Source organism: Pleurodeles waltl, chromosome 5, assembly GCF_031143425.1.
Source record: "Pleurodeles waltl isolate 20211129_DDA chromosome 5, aPleWal1.hap1.20221129, whole genome shotgun sequence".
Taxonomy (NCBI): domain Eukaryota; kingdom Metazoa; phylum Chordata; class Amphibia; order Caudata; family Salamandridae; genus Pleurodeles; species Pleurodeles waltl.
In genome coordinates, this window is record NC_090444.1 from 1,860,854,414 (window position 1) to 1,860,871,844 (window position 17,431).

Sequence of the window (17,431 nt, forward strand, 5' to 3'; positions counted from 1 at the left end):
CCAGAACCGGGCTGGCGGGAAGGGGGTCGGAATCCCCATGGCGGCACTGTTTACAGCGCCGCCATGGAGGATTCACAGGGGCAGGGGAAAACCGGCGGGAAACCGCCGGTTTCCCTTTTCTGACCGCGGCTTTACCGCCGCGGTCAGAATTGCCCTTGATGCACCGCCAGCCTGTTGGCGGTTGCATCCTCCGTCCCCTGCCCTGGCGGTCTATGACCGCCAGGGTAGGAATGACCACCTTTATGTTTCGAAGCATTGTTTTTTATTAAACCTTTGAAACTGCATACTCAGATTCTGCTAATTGGATTTTCTTTGTTTTGCTCTTAAATAATGTATTACATTTTACTATGGGGGTTATTACAACTTTGGAGGAGGTGTGAATCCGTCCCAAATGTGAAGGATATACCACCAGCCTTATTACGAGTTCCATAGGATATAATGGACTCGTAATACGGCTGGTGGTATATCCGTCACATTACCGTCACTTTTGGGACGGATTAACACCTCCTCCAAAGTTGTAATAAACCCCTATATTTTTTAAGTTGATGTGGGATATTTTCTGTGTTGTGTTTTCACTTTATTACTGTTTCAAGTGTTGCATACATACTTTACACATTGCATCTAAGTTAAGCCTGACTGTTTTGTACCAAGCTACCAGAGGGTTAAGCACAGATTAATTTGGAATTTGCTTGTGTTTTACCCTGACAGAGATTGTGGTAGCTGCACACTTACTAAGTATTCTGCAGCACACTTAGTAAGTGGGAAATACCTCTGAAGATGTTTTTGTGCAGGTAGGTGCACCTTCCTGCATTGAAAGAATCCTGCCTGCAATACAAGCACCCTTGCACCATTGTGCAAGGGAGTCTGGTTTGGAGCTAGGCAGCCGTATATGTGCTAGTGCAGGCAGATAGCAGGAATGTGCTATATAATGGTAAATATGGTGCATTCCTGCCATTTCCCTTTCATGCATCACAGCAAGGTGGCTTCCTACACTGCACTGCGCTGCATGGAACAAAAATACATCAGCCCCAGTGTTTCTACTGGACATGGGAACGCGTTGGAACTTTAGAGAATTAGTGCATGAACAGAGTGTAAGGACCTTGCACACGTATGAATATGTTTGAGGCAAGTGTCATGTGTGGCAAGGCAAGCTATTGCGCTTCCACTCCAAGAACCATGCAGATATAGTTCTGCATTCTCCAGGGCAGGGGGCACTCACTCTGGACCCCTGTGTTTTGTGCCACATCTGGACTGCAGACTGTAAAGATTCCTTAGACAAGTCATCCTCAGTATCTGGTGAACTCTTGTCTCAGTCACAGTCAACTACTTATACTGGTGAGGATGTTTCTGTGATGAAGCACATTAATACACACAGGTGTAACACACACCAGCCAGGAGGAAGGCTGACACCACATTACTTATTTCACACATTTTCACAGGCCTTGCTCTTTCCCTTTCAAAATTGAGGGTCATATTTACAATGTCCCTGCAGCACAATTACATTGCCGGAGCGTCACTTTTGTAAAGCTTTGGGGGCGCAGTGTGAGCGCCCATATTTACAAGGCCACATAAAGCCACCTTGCATTGCCTTTCATGGCCTTGTACATATGACCCCCTTTCACACATAACTCTGTGTGAAAGGGGTGTTCCTTGGTGTTGCTGTGGGTGTTCCCATGCAACACCCATGAAATCTGATGCATTCCCAGATTTACAAGGTTTCATAAACCTGGGAACTTGTCAGATTCCTACGCCACCAGGGGTAGTGTAAAAGTGGCAAAATTAGGAGAAATAACTTTATATCTCATTGTTTTTTTTTGCTCTTTCTATGTATGTTGCATTCTGCAGCACACATAGAAGGTGGAAAACTCCATGAATTATTGTTTATGTGCAGGAACATGTCCCTTCCTGCACATAAGCAATCATCCCTGCAACTCAGGCTCCCTTGCACAATGGTGCAAGGGGGCCTGCGTTGGTGTTAGGCAGCCAATTGTGCACCAGCACAGAGGAAAGTAGAGTGATGCATCGTATTGCTGTTAATACGATGCATCTTTGCACTTTCCTAATGGCGCGGAGCCGCAAGCTGACCTTCGGCGCCACCAGTGTCATTTTCTTGTAAATGAGGCCCACAGTTGTTTCTCTATTGAGTTAGTTGTACAAAGAAGCCACTGCGATTGAGAATGTGCACTCAATAAATTACTTTAGCCTTCTACATTTTAGTGACATATTTGTGAGAATGATTCTCAAATTGCAGGACTGACAGTGGGACCGTTAGCCAGTGACTGGGCTTGGCTCAGTCGGTGCACTCTCTCTTTGAGTACCACCTGGACTCCCAGTGAGGTACTGCTGGTCAGCACCCCTAGTCTGAAATCCGTTCCAGCAACACTGTCTGCGGCTCCCTGGATCTTCACTACTGGTTCACTTCCAACCTTTGTTCAAGGTTTGTGAAAACAAACCATAGTGTGAAGTGCAACAACATTTAAACAAACACAATTAGGCTGTGGAGTTGTTATGAGCTGAGCGTGCACCAGCAGACAGCTGTTAATCACCAGCTTAGAGCTTTTAAGAGTCAGAAACTCTCCCTGTCTTACATAATAACACAGTCACACATTGAGTATCCCAAAGTGTACACATTAACTTCTACAACTCATTGTAAAATAGGATATTAACCAAACAAGATCACAGCATACTTCCTCTGGGGTTATGAGGCCTCACAAGGTGATCTGTGGCAGCCTGCCCAGGGTAGACCAGCAAACAATGGCATCTCGTCACCAGTAGAAACTGGACGTGTGGGAGCTGTGTTCTGAGTACTGTAAATATTGAATGCAGAAATGAATGATGAAAATAGTTCTCCATACACCTGCTGATTTCACAATGCCCCCACCATGGCCAACAGGAAGTGACCCCCGATTCATCTTCTACGCTGGTGGGGGTTATCCGGTGGGTGCACAGTCGCAACAGAGGTGCCAGTATGTCAGTGCAGGGGCGGGGCACTCTCTCACAGCAGCCTCTGCCTGAGCTCATCAGTCAAGCCATCTAAGGAAGTGAGCCAAGGCCCTCCAACAAGCACCTGGACATTAAAAAAATACAATTCCCCAAAAAATAAAGAGGCATATTTACAAGTCCATAGCACCACCGGAGCGTCAAGTTTTGTAACACTCCGGTGGCGCTGTGCCCTTTCCCTTTTTTACAAGGTGGCGTTAATCCACTTTGCGTGGCTTAACGCGCCTTGGAAATACGGCCACTTTAAAGGCATCACTTTGCGTGAAAGCGGCATGCAATGAGTGTTGCTGTGAGAGTACTCACGCAACACCCATTACTTTCTCACTGTGACCTAGATTTATGAGAAATCGTAAATCTGAGGCTGCACCAAAAACTGATGCCACCCCAGATTGGCGCAATGAGGAGAAATACTATTATTTCTCCTCGTTTTTGCTTTTTCTATTGGTGCTGCATTGTGCAGCACACATAGAAAGAGGAAAACACCATGAATGATTGTTTATATGCAGGAAGGTGTCCCTTCCTGCTCAAAAACAATCCTTAATTAAGGACTATTTGTTACTTCTATGTGTGCTGCATTCTGCAGCACACATAGTAATGCCAAATCGCCATTGTAGATTGTTTATGTGCAGGAAGGGACACCTTCCTACACGTAAACAATCAATCCCCTCAGTGCAGACACCCTCGTGCTATGGTGCAAGGGTGCCTGAGTTGGCGCTAGGCAGCTGATTTTAGCACCAGTGCTACGAAAAACCCAGGCCCATATTTATACTTTTTGCCGCAAACCAGCGCCGGCGCTGGTTTGCGTAATTTTTTTTACCATCAGCTAACGCCGTTCCTACGCGCCATGCGGGCGCTTTATTTAAGGAATGACGTTAGCCAGCACTGCGGGTCGGTCAGAGTAAAAAAAAAAGACTCAACCCAGGCAGCGCCGGCGTCGGGGAAAATGGGGGTTGTGCGTCAAAAAATGGTGCAAGTCAGGTTTGAGGCAAAAATCATGCCTCAAACCGGACTTGCGCCATTTTTTGACGCACAACCCCCTTTGAAATGACTCCTGTCTTAGCAAAGACAGGAGTCATGCCCCCTTGCCCAATGGCCATGCCCAGGGGACTTCTGTCACAGGCACAGTGGCATGTAGGTGGGCCCAAATTAGGCCCCCCCCATGCCACTTTAATAAAATTTAAAAAAATACTTACCTCAACTTACCTGTACTTACCTGGGATGGGTCCCCCCACCCATGGGTGTCCTCCAGGGGTGGGCGAGGGTGGCAGGGGGTGTCTCTGGGGGCAGGGAAGGGCAGCTCTGGACTGCTTCCATGGTCTGAGACCATGGAAGTGAGCCCACAGGTCCCTTAACGCCTGCCCTCACCCAGGCGTTAAAAAACGGCGCACATCAGGCTGTGTACCATTTTTTAAAGCCCGCCTCCTCCTGTGCGTCAAAATGACGCAGGAGTATAAATAAGGGGCACAGGCCTTAAAGTATTTTTTTGGGCGGGAACGTCTGCCTTGCATGTCATTAACTCAAGGCAGTTTCCTGCATCCAAAAAATGGCGCACACAGAGGTTTTTTTAAGTCCGCGGTGTCGGGGTCAAAGTATAAATATGGGGCAAGGTTTGCACCGAATGTGCGTCAACATTTTTGACGCACATTTGGCGCAGACAGAGTATAAATATGGCCCACAGTGTTGCGCTGTGTTCTAGAAAATTCAGTGCATCCCTGTGTTTTGGAAATGAAGCAACTTGGCACAGCGAAATTGCGTGTGGCACCACACTGTGGCCTTTCCTTGTAAATAGGCCCCAAAATTCTTTGTAGCAGCATGGCTCTAAAACACCGCCCACCAAATCCCCCAATAAACACCATAACCCACAGTACACAAATTAGATTGAAGTTATACCCCCCAAAATAAATAAACCCAATTTATTTAAAGTCTCACATATTTAAAACCTAATTTAGCTACATTAATCACAGTAAAAACTATAATAAATACATTATTTATTTAATATATTAAACCACATATGTCAACTCCCAAAATAACTTTCAAATAACGTTCAAAGTTAGCAACCAGTAAAATTTTTGGCATAAAAATACACATAGCAAAACAAATGAATGCATAGGAAAGTGTATCTGCAGACTAGTGGTGAATGACACTCAGCCTTTCATCTGAGAATGTCTTAGTCCGTGCCCTGGGAATTGTGCACCAGCTCTTTCTTTATTTCCCATTCTCTTTCCTTTCACGACCTCCCATCCAACCTTTACTACTTACTTCCCTCTTTACTCAGTAGTCCTAAGTCTACTAATCAATAGCTACTCATCAGTACCTACTCATATATACCTACTCTTCAATAGTTATAACTATTGATCAATATCTACTCATCAATCACGACTGATCAATATCTAATCATTAATAGCTGCTCATCAATACCTACTCATCAATATCCTCTCATCAATAGCTACTCATCAATATCTACTCATTTGTATCTACTGATCAAGATCTACTCATCAATGGCCACTCATCACTAGCTACTCATCAATCAATATCTACTCATCAATAGCTACTCATCAATAGCGGCTCATCAATATCTACTCATTTGTATCTACTGATCAAGATCTACTCATCAATGGCCACTCATCACTAGCTACTCATCAATCAATATCTACTCATCAATAGCTACTCATCAATAGCTACTCATCAATAGCTACTCACCAGAATCTACTCATTTATAGCTACTGATCAAGATCTATCTATCAATCACTACTGGTCAATATCTACTCACCAATATCTACTCATCAAAAGCTACTCACCAATATCTACTCATCAATAGCTACTCACCAATATCTAATCACAATAGCTATTCATCAACAGCTTCTTATTAGTATCTACTCATGAATAGCTACTCATCAATGGCTACTCACCAATATACTCATCAATAGCTAGTCATCATGGGTGCAGAGTCAGTGGGGTGTTTGGGCTGTTACACCCCCAAATAAATGCATTAAATGCATTTTATGACAAATAGTTGGGTACAAGTGCTTTCAGTCCGGCATGGTGAAGTGTCTGCCAGATTTCACCAGGAACGTTTGCTCTGCCTTTGAAAAAAACGATAAAAAATGTACGTTATTTAACAAAATAATGTGCTTTCTCTCACTCTGGGATAATTTTATGTGGATTTGGCGCACAGAAGCGGAGCAACTCATCTTTCTGAGCTGTCCTACGCCAAAGTGAAAGGTCAGGAAAGCATTGTTTATGAAGTACAGTGCATTCCTATCCTTTCCCCTGCACTGGACACAGGGAAAGGGCAGAAATTCACTCTATTTACAAAATATGGTGCATTGCTGTCCTCTCACCTTGCTCTGCCGCCCTTTTGGCTGCCTAGTGTGAACGCAGGCACTCTTGCACCATGGTGCACGGGTACCTGCGTTGCATGCAGTATTGTTGTTGTGCATGAAGAGACACCTTCCTAGAGATATTTCTCCTTGTTACGCTTTCCCTGGGGAGGTGTGCAGTTTTGATGCATTCCCAGGTTTACACGTACTTGTAAACCTGGGAATGCATAAAAACCCATGGGTGTTGCAATGGAAAACGGACTACAACACCCATGGAATGCTTCCCCGGCATACTTGTGCTCCGTTGCCTTACACCATATCTACGGGGCCATGAAAAGCCAAACAAAGTGACTTTGCGTGGCTTCGTTGGTATGGGTCTGCACTCTGTGCTTCTGGAGCGTCATAAAAAGTGACACACGGGCTGCGCAAGCCTCTTGTAAATATGACCCTCAGAGAATATTTACTCATCAATAGCTACTATTGATTAATGAGTAGCTGTTCATCAATAGCTACTAGTATATAGCTACTCATCAATAGCTACTCATCAATATCTACCCATCAATATCTACTCATCAGTAGCTACTCATCAATAGGTCCTCATCAACATTTATTCAGCAGCAGCTACTCATGAATAGCCACTCATCAACAGATTCTCATCAATAGCTACTCAATAGCTACTTATCATTATCTACTCATCAACAGCTACTCATCAATATCTACTCATCAATGACTACTCGTCAATATTTACTCATCAATAGCTAATCATCAATATCTACTTATTTATAGTTACTAATCAATAGCTACTCATTTATAGCTACTAATTAATAGCTACTCATCCACAGCCTCTCATCAATATCTACATAATAGCCTATCATCAATATCTACTTATCAATAGCTACTCATCAATATCTACTCAATAGCTACTTATCAATATCTACTCATTTATGCTAATGAGCAGTCAGGCTTAACTTAGAAGGCAATGTGTAATGTATTTGTGCAATAAATCATACAGTAACAGAGTGAAAACATCACAAAAATACACCACCCAGGTTAAAAAACAGATAATATTTACCTGAATAAATGAAGGTAAAAACAATGAAAATCCAATGTACACAAGCAGAGTTATGAATTTTTAAAGATTATATCCAACTAAAGTGCCTAGAAACAAAATAGCTCCAACTGGGGCTATCACAGCATCGTTGGCAGAGTCATTCTCAACAATCAAACACCAATGGTGCGGGTCATCATGGAGTCACACGGACCCCCAGATATAGCACCTTTGGAAAACGAAGAACAAGGATGTCGCATGGAGTCAGACAGAGGCATCGCTGGAGTCGGTGCAACGTCAGTCCCTTGGGGCGACCGAGGAGATGAGGCATTGGTTCCGCACTGTGAGGCAGTTGGAGGTGAGGCGTCGGTTCTGTCCGGATGGCGGGGGAGATGATGTGGTGGCGTCGGCGATGCATTGATTCTTTGTGACCTGGTGAGGTCGCTGGTTCCGGTCCATCAGGACGTAATGTGTCAACTTTGCAGTGGCATCCCTGAAGTCGGAAACTAGCAAAAAGCTAGGTTGTGAAGTCTTTGTTGGCCCTGAGACTTCAAAACAGGAGGTGAGCTCAATCCGATCCCTTGTAAAGCACTCTTGGGGGAAGGCAGAGTCCTTCCAACAAAGTCAGAGGCCAGCAGGGCAGCAGTCCTTCTCAGCAAAGTTGTCCAGATGAGTTCTTTGGGCAGCCAGGCAGTTCCTCTGGCAGAGTGCAGGTGTAGATCCAGAAGGGTCTGAGTTGGTGGGGTCAGAGACCCAGTTTATATTCCCAAAATGGCCTTTGAAGTGGGGGATACTTCGAAGAGTGGTTTTGAAGTGCACAAGTTCCACTTTCAATGCAGTCCTGTCTGCCAGGTTCCCAGTAGGGGGTTTGGCAGTCCATTGTGTGAGGGCAGGCCACTAGCCTTTGAAATATAAGTGTCAGGCCCTCCACCCTTCCAGCCCAGGAAGACACATTCAATATGCAGGTGAGAGCAGGTGTGACTGGGTGTCCCGTGTTTCTGGTTGTCTGGGTGAAATGCACAAGTGAGCTGTCAACCAGCCCAGCCGTTGATTGGAGACAGGCTGTAAGACACAGATGGTTTTTAAGCGCAGAGAAATGCTCACTTTCTAAAAGTGGCATTTCTAAAATATTAATATAAAATCCAACCTCACCAATAAGCAGGATTTTCTATTACCATTCTGGCCATACAATATGACCTGGTTACCCCTTTAAGATCAGAATCTACCACTCAAAAAGTGTAGTATGGCAGACCTAATGCTAGTATATGAAAGGAGCAGGCCTCACAGTAGTGGAAAACAAATTTGTCAGATTTTCACTACCGGTACATATAAAACACATATGTACATGTCCTACATTTTACCTACGTAGCACCCTGTCCTATGGGTTACCTAGGACCTACCTTGGGGGTGACTTATATGTAGAAAAAGGGGCGTTTAAGACTTGGCAAGTACTTTTGAATGCCAAGTCGAAGTGGCAGTGAAACTGCACACCCAGGCCTTGCAATGGCAGGCCTGAGACATGGTTAAGGGGCGACTTATGTGGGTGGCACAACCAGTGCTGTAGGGCCATTAGTAGCATCTAATTTACAGGCCTATGGTACATGAAGTGCACTTTACAAGGGACTTATAAGTAAATCAAATAGACCAATTGGGGATGAACCAATGTTACCATGTTTAAGGAAAGAGCATATGCACTTTAGCACTCGTTAGCAGCGATAAAGTGTGCAGATTCCTAAAACCAGCAAAAACAGTATCAGAAAAGTAGAGGGCGGTAGGCAAAAAGTTGGGGGGATGACCACCCTAAGGATGTCTGGTCTAACATGTGTCCCCCCCAGCTGAAAGTGAGGAGAGCTACCCAACTTCCTGGGAGCTCTCATCACTAAGGCGGAAGAATCTGGACAGACCATCAGCATTGGCGTGGTCAGTTCCCGGGCGATGCTCCACTGTAAAGTCCATCCCCTGTAGGGAAATGGACCACCTCGAGAGATTAGGATTTTCACCACTTATCTGCATGAGCCATTTGAGGGGCCTGTGGTCTGTCTGAACCCGGAAGTGAGTCCCAAACAGGTATGGTCTCAGCTTCTTCAGTGCCCAGACCACAGCAAATGCTTCTCTTTCAATCGCACTCTGTAGGAAAGCAGCCTCTTTCTAGCTTGGTTACCCCCACTTTTGGCCTGTTTGTCAGTGAGCTTGACTGTGTCTACGGGGATCCTGCTAATCAGGACCCCAGTAGTTATGCTTTCTCCCTTAAATTATGGTTGTTGCATAGTGGTAACTCAGTAGTTCACCCACAATTGGTATACTGGTGCCCCTTATAAGTCCCTAGTATATGGTACCTACATACCCAGGGCATTGGGGGTCCGTCCAGGGGATCCTTATGGGCTGCAGCAGTTATTCTGCCACCCATAGTGAGTCCATGCAAAGGGTTCTGCAGGACTGCCATTGCAGCCTGCGTGAAAAGGTGCATGCACCCTTTCACTGCCATTTACACTGCACCAGGTCACTTATAAGTCACCCCTATAGCAGGTCCTTCAGCCCTGAGGGCAGGGTGCAGAGTACCTGTGTGTGAGGGCACCCCTGCACTAGCAGTGGTGCCCCAAAGGCCTCCAGGACCATTTTCCCGGACTTTGTGAGTGCGGGGACCCCATTTTACACGATTACTGGACATAGGTAACTACCTATGTCCAGCTACAAAATGGTAACCCCGAACATAGGCATGTTTGGTATCAAACATGTTAGAATCATACCCCAAGGCTTTTGCAAGCATTGGTTGTATGATTCCATGCACTCTGGGGTCTCCTTAGAGGACCCCCAGTATTGCCATTACAGCCATCTGAGGTTTCCCAGGCAGCCCCACTGCTGTCACCTCACAGACAAGTGTCTGCCCTCCTGTTACTTGAAAACCTCGAGCCCAGGAAGGCAGAACAAAGGATTTCCTTTGAGAGAGGGGTATTACACCCCCTCCCTTTGGAAATAGGTGTTACATGCTTGGGAGGGGTAGCCTCCCCAAGCCACTGGAAATGCTTTGAAGGGCACATTTGGTGCCCTCCTTGCATAAATCAGTCTACACCAGTTCAGGGACCCCCAGTCCCTGCTCTGGCGCAAAACTGGACAAAGGAAAGTGGAGTGACCACTCCCCTGTCCAGCACCACCTCACGGGTGGTGCTCAGGGTTCCTCCAGAGGTTCCCTGGGTTTTGCCATCTTGGATTCCAAGTTGGCAGGGAACTCTTGGCACATCTGAGTGGCCAGTGCCAGCAAGAGACATCAGATCCCTCCCCTGATAGGTGCTTACCTGTTTAGGTGACCAATTCCCCTTTCAGGGCTATTTAGGGTCTCTTCTTTGGGTGGTTCTTCAGATTTGGATTGCAAGACTCCAGCAGGAATCCTCTGCATCTTCCACTTCAACTTCTCACTGAAGAAACTGCATCTGGACCCTCCAGGAACTCTACAAACTGCAACAAAGAAGCAAAGATGCCTTCTGCAACATTGTATCTTAAGCTCCTACCAGCAATTGTAACTGTTTACCGGTCGTGCATCCTCAGAGAACAGACTGCATCAGAAGAGCGAAGGAATCTCCCTTGAGGTGAAGAAGTCACTCCCCTGCTTCAGCAGACACCTATTGCAATGACGACCGGCTGCGTGGATCCCCTCTCCTGCTGAGCTGCATGGATCCTGCATCACGAGTGGTGGACCAAAGTGGTCCCGACAGTCCTTATGTCCTACTGGTCAACTTTGGTGGAGGTAAGAGCTTGCCTCTCCACGCAAGACAGTACCCCGATGCACTGTGTGTTTTGCAGTTGTCAAGGCTTGTTGGCATTCTTCCACGAAGTTCTTCAAGCATCTTGCAGCTCCGGCCCCCAGCACTCCACCCTGTGACCCACATTTTCCTGAATGGTTCTCTGGAGCCTTTGTCGTAGTGCTGCATGGGCCTCTTCTTGCACCTTCTTTGTCCCTGTGCTGTGGGACTCCTGTGCACGCTGCCTGGTCTTCTGTGGGCTCTCTGAGTTGCTGAGAACACCCTCTTACTCCTCCTCCTGGGAATAGTCCACCAGGTCCCTTCTGGTCCCAGCCAGTGCCATTTTATGCTAACTGCAAACTTTGCATGTGCCAAGGCTTGTTGGCGGGTTCCAGCGATGCAAACCAGACTGCAATCCTCCATCCGGCGTGAGACATCATCTGCACCAACCAGGAACCCAACTCCTTCTTCTTGGGTGCAGTACTGGCTGTTGTTCTTCACCAGTGGGTTTTCTTTTGCACCTTCATATGGGTTAGCAGGGGCTCCTGTTCTCCCCTGGACTCTTCTGTGCTTCTTGGACTTGATCCCCTTCTTCCACAGGTCTTCAGGTCCAGGAATCCACTGTTGGTATCTTTTAGTCTCTTCTGGTTGTTAGATAATCTTCTTTCTTGTGTTTCTGTGTGTTTTGGGAAAGTTAATGTGTTTTACTCCTGCTTTCCTGGGCACTGGGGTGGGTTCTAATACTTACCTTTGGTGTTTTCGAGTACTCCCAGTGCCCCTCTACACATTACACATGCCTAGGTGGGAAACGGACATTCGCATTCCACTTTCTTAGTATATGGTTTGTGTTCCCCAAGGCCCATTTTTAACTATTGTGATTTTCACTATTCGCACTGTTTTCTAACTGTTTTCATGCACATATCTGCATACTAGTGTATATAATTTGTGTATTGCTTACCTCCTAAGGGAGTATAGTCTCTATGGTAATTTTGGCAATAGTGTCACAAAAATAAAGTACCTTTATTTTTGTAACTGTTTTCTTTCATGTGTGTGTGACTTCTGTTTGACTACAGTGGTATTGCATGAGCTTTGCATGTCTCCTATATAAGCCTTGGCTGCTCAGCTACAGCTACCTCTAGAGAGCCTGGCTTCTAGACACTGCCTACATTTCACTAATAAGGGATAACTGGACATGGTGTAAGGTGTCAGTACCAGTGGTACCCACTACAAACCAGGCCACCCTCCTACACACTCCACATCTTTTCCCAAGGTAATAGCCTTCTGCTAATAAAGGCTACTGGTTGGTCTAGGGCCTCCTCATTCAGCTGTGCTAGAACTACCCTTATGCTATGCTCTGAAGCATCTGTCTCCATGATAAACTCTTTGGAGTAGTCAGGGGCACTGAGCATGGGTGCCGTGCACATGGCCTCCTTCAGTGAGTCAAAGGCTTTCTGACAAGCCTCTGTTCAATTCAACAACCTAGGTTGCTTTCTGGAAGTGAGTTCTGTTAAGGGGGCCACTATGGTGCCATAGCCCTTAACAAACCCATGGTAGTACCCAGTGAGGCCCAGAAAGGCTCTCACTTCTGTTTGGGTTCTAGCTGGTTGCTAGGCTGTCTCAATCTCGGCCTGGAGTGGCTTCACCTTGCCACCTCCTACGGGGTGTCCCAAGTGCACCTCGGAACCCTGACCAATCTGGCACTTACTGGCCTTGATTGTCAGGCCTGCCTGTTGCAGGGCCGGGAGCACCTCTTAGACGTGGAGCAGGTGTTCCTCCCAGCTGGAACTGTAGACGGCAATGTCATCTAGATAGGTGGCGCAGAACACATCCTTTCCAGCCAGGACCCCGTTGACCAACCATTGGAAGGTAGCGGGGGCATTCGTCAAGCCAAAGGGCATTACCTTCAACTGGTAATGTCCCTCAGGCATTGAAAAGCCTGATCTCTCTTTGGCCCCCTCAGTCAAGGCGATCTGCCAGTACCCTGATGTCAAATCAAAAGTACTTAGGAATTTGGCAGTGCCTAGCCTGTCAATGAGTTCATCAGCTTGGGGGATGGGGTGAGTGTCAATCTTGGTGGCTGAATTTAGACCCCGGTAATCCACGCAGAACCTAAGTTATGGCTTGGCACTGGGCTTGGTAGCCTTGGAAACCAGCACCACAGGGCTCGCCCAGGGACTGCTGGATTCCTCAATTACCCCCAGAGCCAGTACCTTTGCAACTTCATCCTTGATACTGGCCTTCACCCTCTCTGACAACCTGTACATTTTATTCTTTACAGGGGGACTTCCTCCTGTGTCCATGTCATGGACACACACGTGTGAGTCCAGGGGTAAGGGAAAACAGAGAGGAGTAATGCTTCAGTAGCTGGTAGCAGTCCCCTCGCTGGTCCCAAGGTCAGGGAGTCAGAGAGATTGACACCCTCCACTGACCCATCACCTTCTTTGACAGAGAGGAGGTCGGGGAGAGGGTCACTCTCTTACTCCACACCCTCATCTGCCACCAGAAGCATGTTGACTTCAGTCCTCTCAAAATGAGGTTTTAGTCTATTTACATGGAGCACCCTTAAGGGATTACTAGGGAACTGGAGGTCCACTAAGTAAGTAGCCTTCCCCTTACGCTCCTTTATTTCAAATGGGCCAGTCCAGCTGTCCTGGAAAGCCCCTGGCTCCATTGGCTCTATCACCCAAACTTTGTCACCAGGCTGAAACTCTACTAGGGTGGCCTTCTGGTCATACTAACGTTTCATAACCTCTTGACTGGCCGCAAGGTTGCTCTTGGCTTTTTTCCAGAAGCAGTGCATCTGGTTGCAGAGGGCCAGCATGTAGCTGTCTACATGGCCCCGCTCGCTAGCATCACCCGATCCCACAACCTCAACATCATCTCATACGCCAACGACACCCAGCTGATCCTCACCCTCACCAAGGACTCCGCCAAGACCAACCTCCACGAAAGAATAAAGGCCATCGCCGAAAGGTTGAAGAACAGCTGCCTCAAACTCAACTCTGACAAGATGGAAGTCATCATCTTGGGCTCTACCCACTCAGCATGGGATGACTCCTGGTGGCCTGCCACTCTTGGATCCGCTCTGTCTCCTACCGACCACGCACGCAACCTAGGATTCATCTTTGACTCCTCATTATCCATGACCCAGCAAGTCAACGCCATCTCCTCCTCTTGCTTCAACACCCTCTGCATGCTTCGAAAGATCTACAAATGGATCCCCACCGAAACCAGAAGAACAGTCACCCAATCCCTCGTAAGCAGCAAACTAGACTTCGGCAAGGCCCTCTATGCAGAAACCACGGCCAAACTCCAGAAGAGCCTGCAACACAGCCAGAACGCTTCCGCACGGCTCATCCTGGACATCCCCCGCCACTGCCCCCTCACAAGCCATCTGAGAGACCTCCACTGGCTCCCCATCAACAAGAGAATCACCTTCAAACTCCTCACCCATGCTCACAAAGCACTGCACAACACCGGACCAGAATACCTGAACAGACATCTCTTCTTCTACACCCCGACCCCGCAACTCCGCTCCGCCAACCTCGCTCTCGCAACCATCCCATGCGTCCGCAGAACTACAACCGGTGGCAGATCATTCTTGCAGCTCGCCGCCAAGGCGTGGAATACTCTTCCCACCCACCTGCATCAAACCAAAGACCTCCTTCCCTCCAGGACCTGGCTGTTCGAGCAGTAGCATCACCCACCCCCCCACCTCAGCGCCTGGAGACCCTCACAGGTGAGTAGTGCGCTTTACAAATTCCTTGATTGATTGATCCTGAGGGGGTGCTTTCTCCCACCCCTCTTTCACAATGCTCATGAGTCCCCTGACAGGGTACCCATAGAGAAGTTCAAAGGAACTCAACCCTAACCCCTTCTGGGGTACCTCTCTGTGAGCAAAGAGAAGGCATGGCAAAAGGACATCCCACTTACGCCTCATGGCCTCCGGGAGGCCTGTGATCATGCCCTTCAAGACCTTGTTGAATCTCTCCATAAGACCATTGGATTGAGGATGATAGGGTGTGGTGAACTTGTAGGTCACCCCACATGCATCCCACATGGACTTCATGTATACAGACATGAAGTTTATGCCTTTGTCAGACAAAATCTCCTTTGGGAATCCAATACGGGTAAAGATCCCCATCAGCGCTCTGGTCACCACCGGTGCGGTCACTGTCCTCAGAGGGTTTGGCTCTGGGTAGTGGGTGGCATTGTCCACCAAAACCAGGATAAACCTGTTGCCTAGGGCAGTTTTTGGGTCCAATGGGCCAGTGACGTCAATGTCGATCCTTTCAAAGGGGGTGCCAATGACGGGAGTGGGATCGGGGGCCTTGAGCCTTTTCCCTGTCTTCCCACTGGCCTGGCAGGGAGGACAGGACTTACAGAATCCATCTCAGGCCGTCCGCATTCAGGGCCAATAAAAGTGGGTGACAAGCCTGGCAAAGGTCTTGTCTTGCTCTAGATGTCCCACCAGGGGAATGTCGGGAGCCAGGCCCAGTAGGAAGGCATGGTAACAGTGGGGGACCACCAGCACATATGCTGCCCCAGCCTCCAGTACCTTAGGCTTACTGTAAAGGAGATCATTCTCCCAATAGATAAGGTGATCACCAGAGACTTCACCTGCTGCTTGGGTTGAGGCCTCTTGCCTCACGCCATCAAGAGTAGGACACTCTTTCTGCACCTTTCAGATTTCTTCCCTGGTTGGCCAACCCTCAACTTGCCAGCCAGCAAGCTCAGGTAGGTCACCAAGGGCAGCAATGTCTTTCCCGGTTGGCTCAGGGGCCTCTCCTCAGGGACCCCCCCAACCACCGCGGGAACTTATGGGACCGGTTTCCCACAACCCTTGCCCCTCTCCTTGGCAGCTGTCTGGTCCATTCTTCCAGGCTCCAGACGCTCTTGACTCCCCTTCCAGGCAGCCATGGACCTTGTGGTCATGCAGACCCACTCGGCAACCCCATCACCTCCAAGTGAGACCTTTGCTCTAGCTCCGTCCAGGTAGTGTGCTCAAGGTCATTGCCTAACTGACAATCCACAGGCATGACAGGACTCACAGCTATTTTCAGAGTACCAAAGACTCAAAGGGAACCAGAGCTACCGGTTGGAGGCTCTCTCGATTGTCGGCAACTATGACTTGGCGGAATGTGTTTGGTAGGACCTGCTTTGCTGACACCAGCTGATAGTGGTCATGCTGACTCCTGTGTCACGCAGAGCCTCCACCCATTGCCCATTAATGGTGACCCAGTGTTGGCAGGTATGTGGGCTTTTGGCATCATTTCTGTATCTCTCAGGGACACTAGGGTTACCTCTATCTTTCCCCCAAAACTAGCAGGGACCTCCCCGAGCGCTACACTAGTCAACCCAGGTGCCTGCCCTCCAGTGGGGGGCTGTGCCCTCTTGGGACATTCTAGAGTCACCCTTAGAGTGACCATACTTGGAGCACTCTATGCATTGGGGTAAAAACTTCCCTGTCTTATGGTCAACAAACCCTCTGTTTTTAGAATCAGGCTCCCTTGGGAAGTATTTTGGGGGCCTTTAGAGAACTCCTTATTTTTAATAGTTTCTACCCCCTCTTTCTTCTGTTGGGAACCCTGACCACCTTTGTGCGTTTCCCCCCAGATACCTTTCTGGACACTTTGGTGCTAGCCCAGAGGTCTGCCTCCTCAGCAAGCTTCCTGGGATCAGTCAGCTTACTGTCAACTAGGTGCTGGTGTAACTCTGCAAAGCAAATTCTGAGCATATGCTCTCTCGTGATCATATTGCACAACCCCATGTAATCATTTACTTTACTGCCCGGTGCCCAGCCATTCAGTGCCTTACTGGAAAAGTGAAAAAAACTACCCAGGTTTGGTTGGGGAGTTTACTGCTGTCCCTGAATCTTTGGCGATACTTCTCAGGGACCAGTCCAAATTTGGTAATCAAAATGACTTTCATGAGTGTTTACATGATCTGGTCTCCAACCTCCAATGTCAGAAGTGTGTTCCTCCCAAGTGCTGGCATGTGTTTTCACAAACCCAACCCCCATTGCTCTTCAGGAACCCCATGAGCCCTTAGTGCAACTTTATAGGTACAAAACCACTTATCAATGTTATCTCCCACCACATAATTTGGTACCACATTGTAGGAGGCTGGACTGGCTTGTAGTGAGTACCTAGGGGTACTTGCACCTTGCACCAGGCCCAGTTATCCCTTATTAGTGTATAGGGTGTCTAGCAGCTTAGGCTGATAGATAATGGTAGCTTAGCAGAGCAGCTTAGGCTGAACTAGGAGACGTGTGAAGCTACTACAGTACCACTTAGTGTCATATGCACAATATCATAAGAAAACAC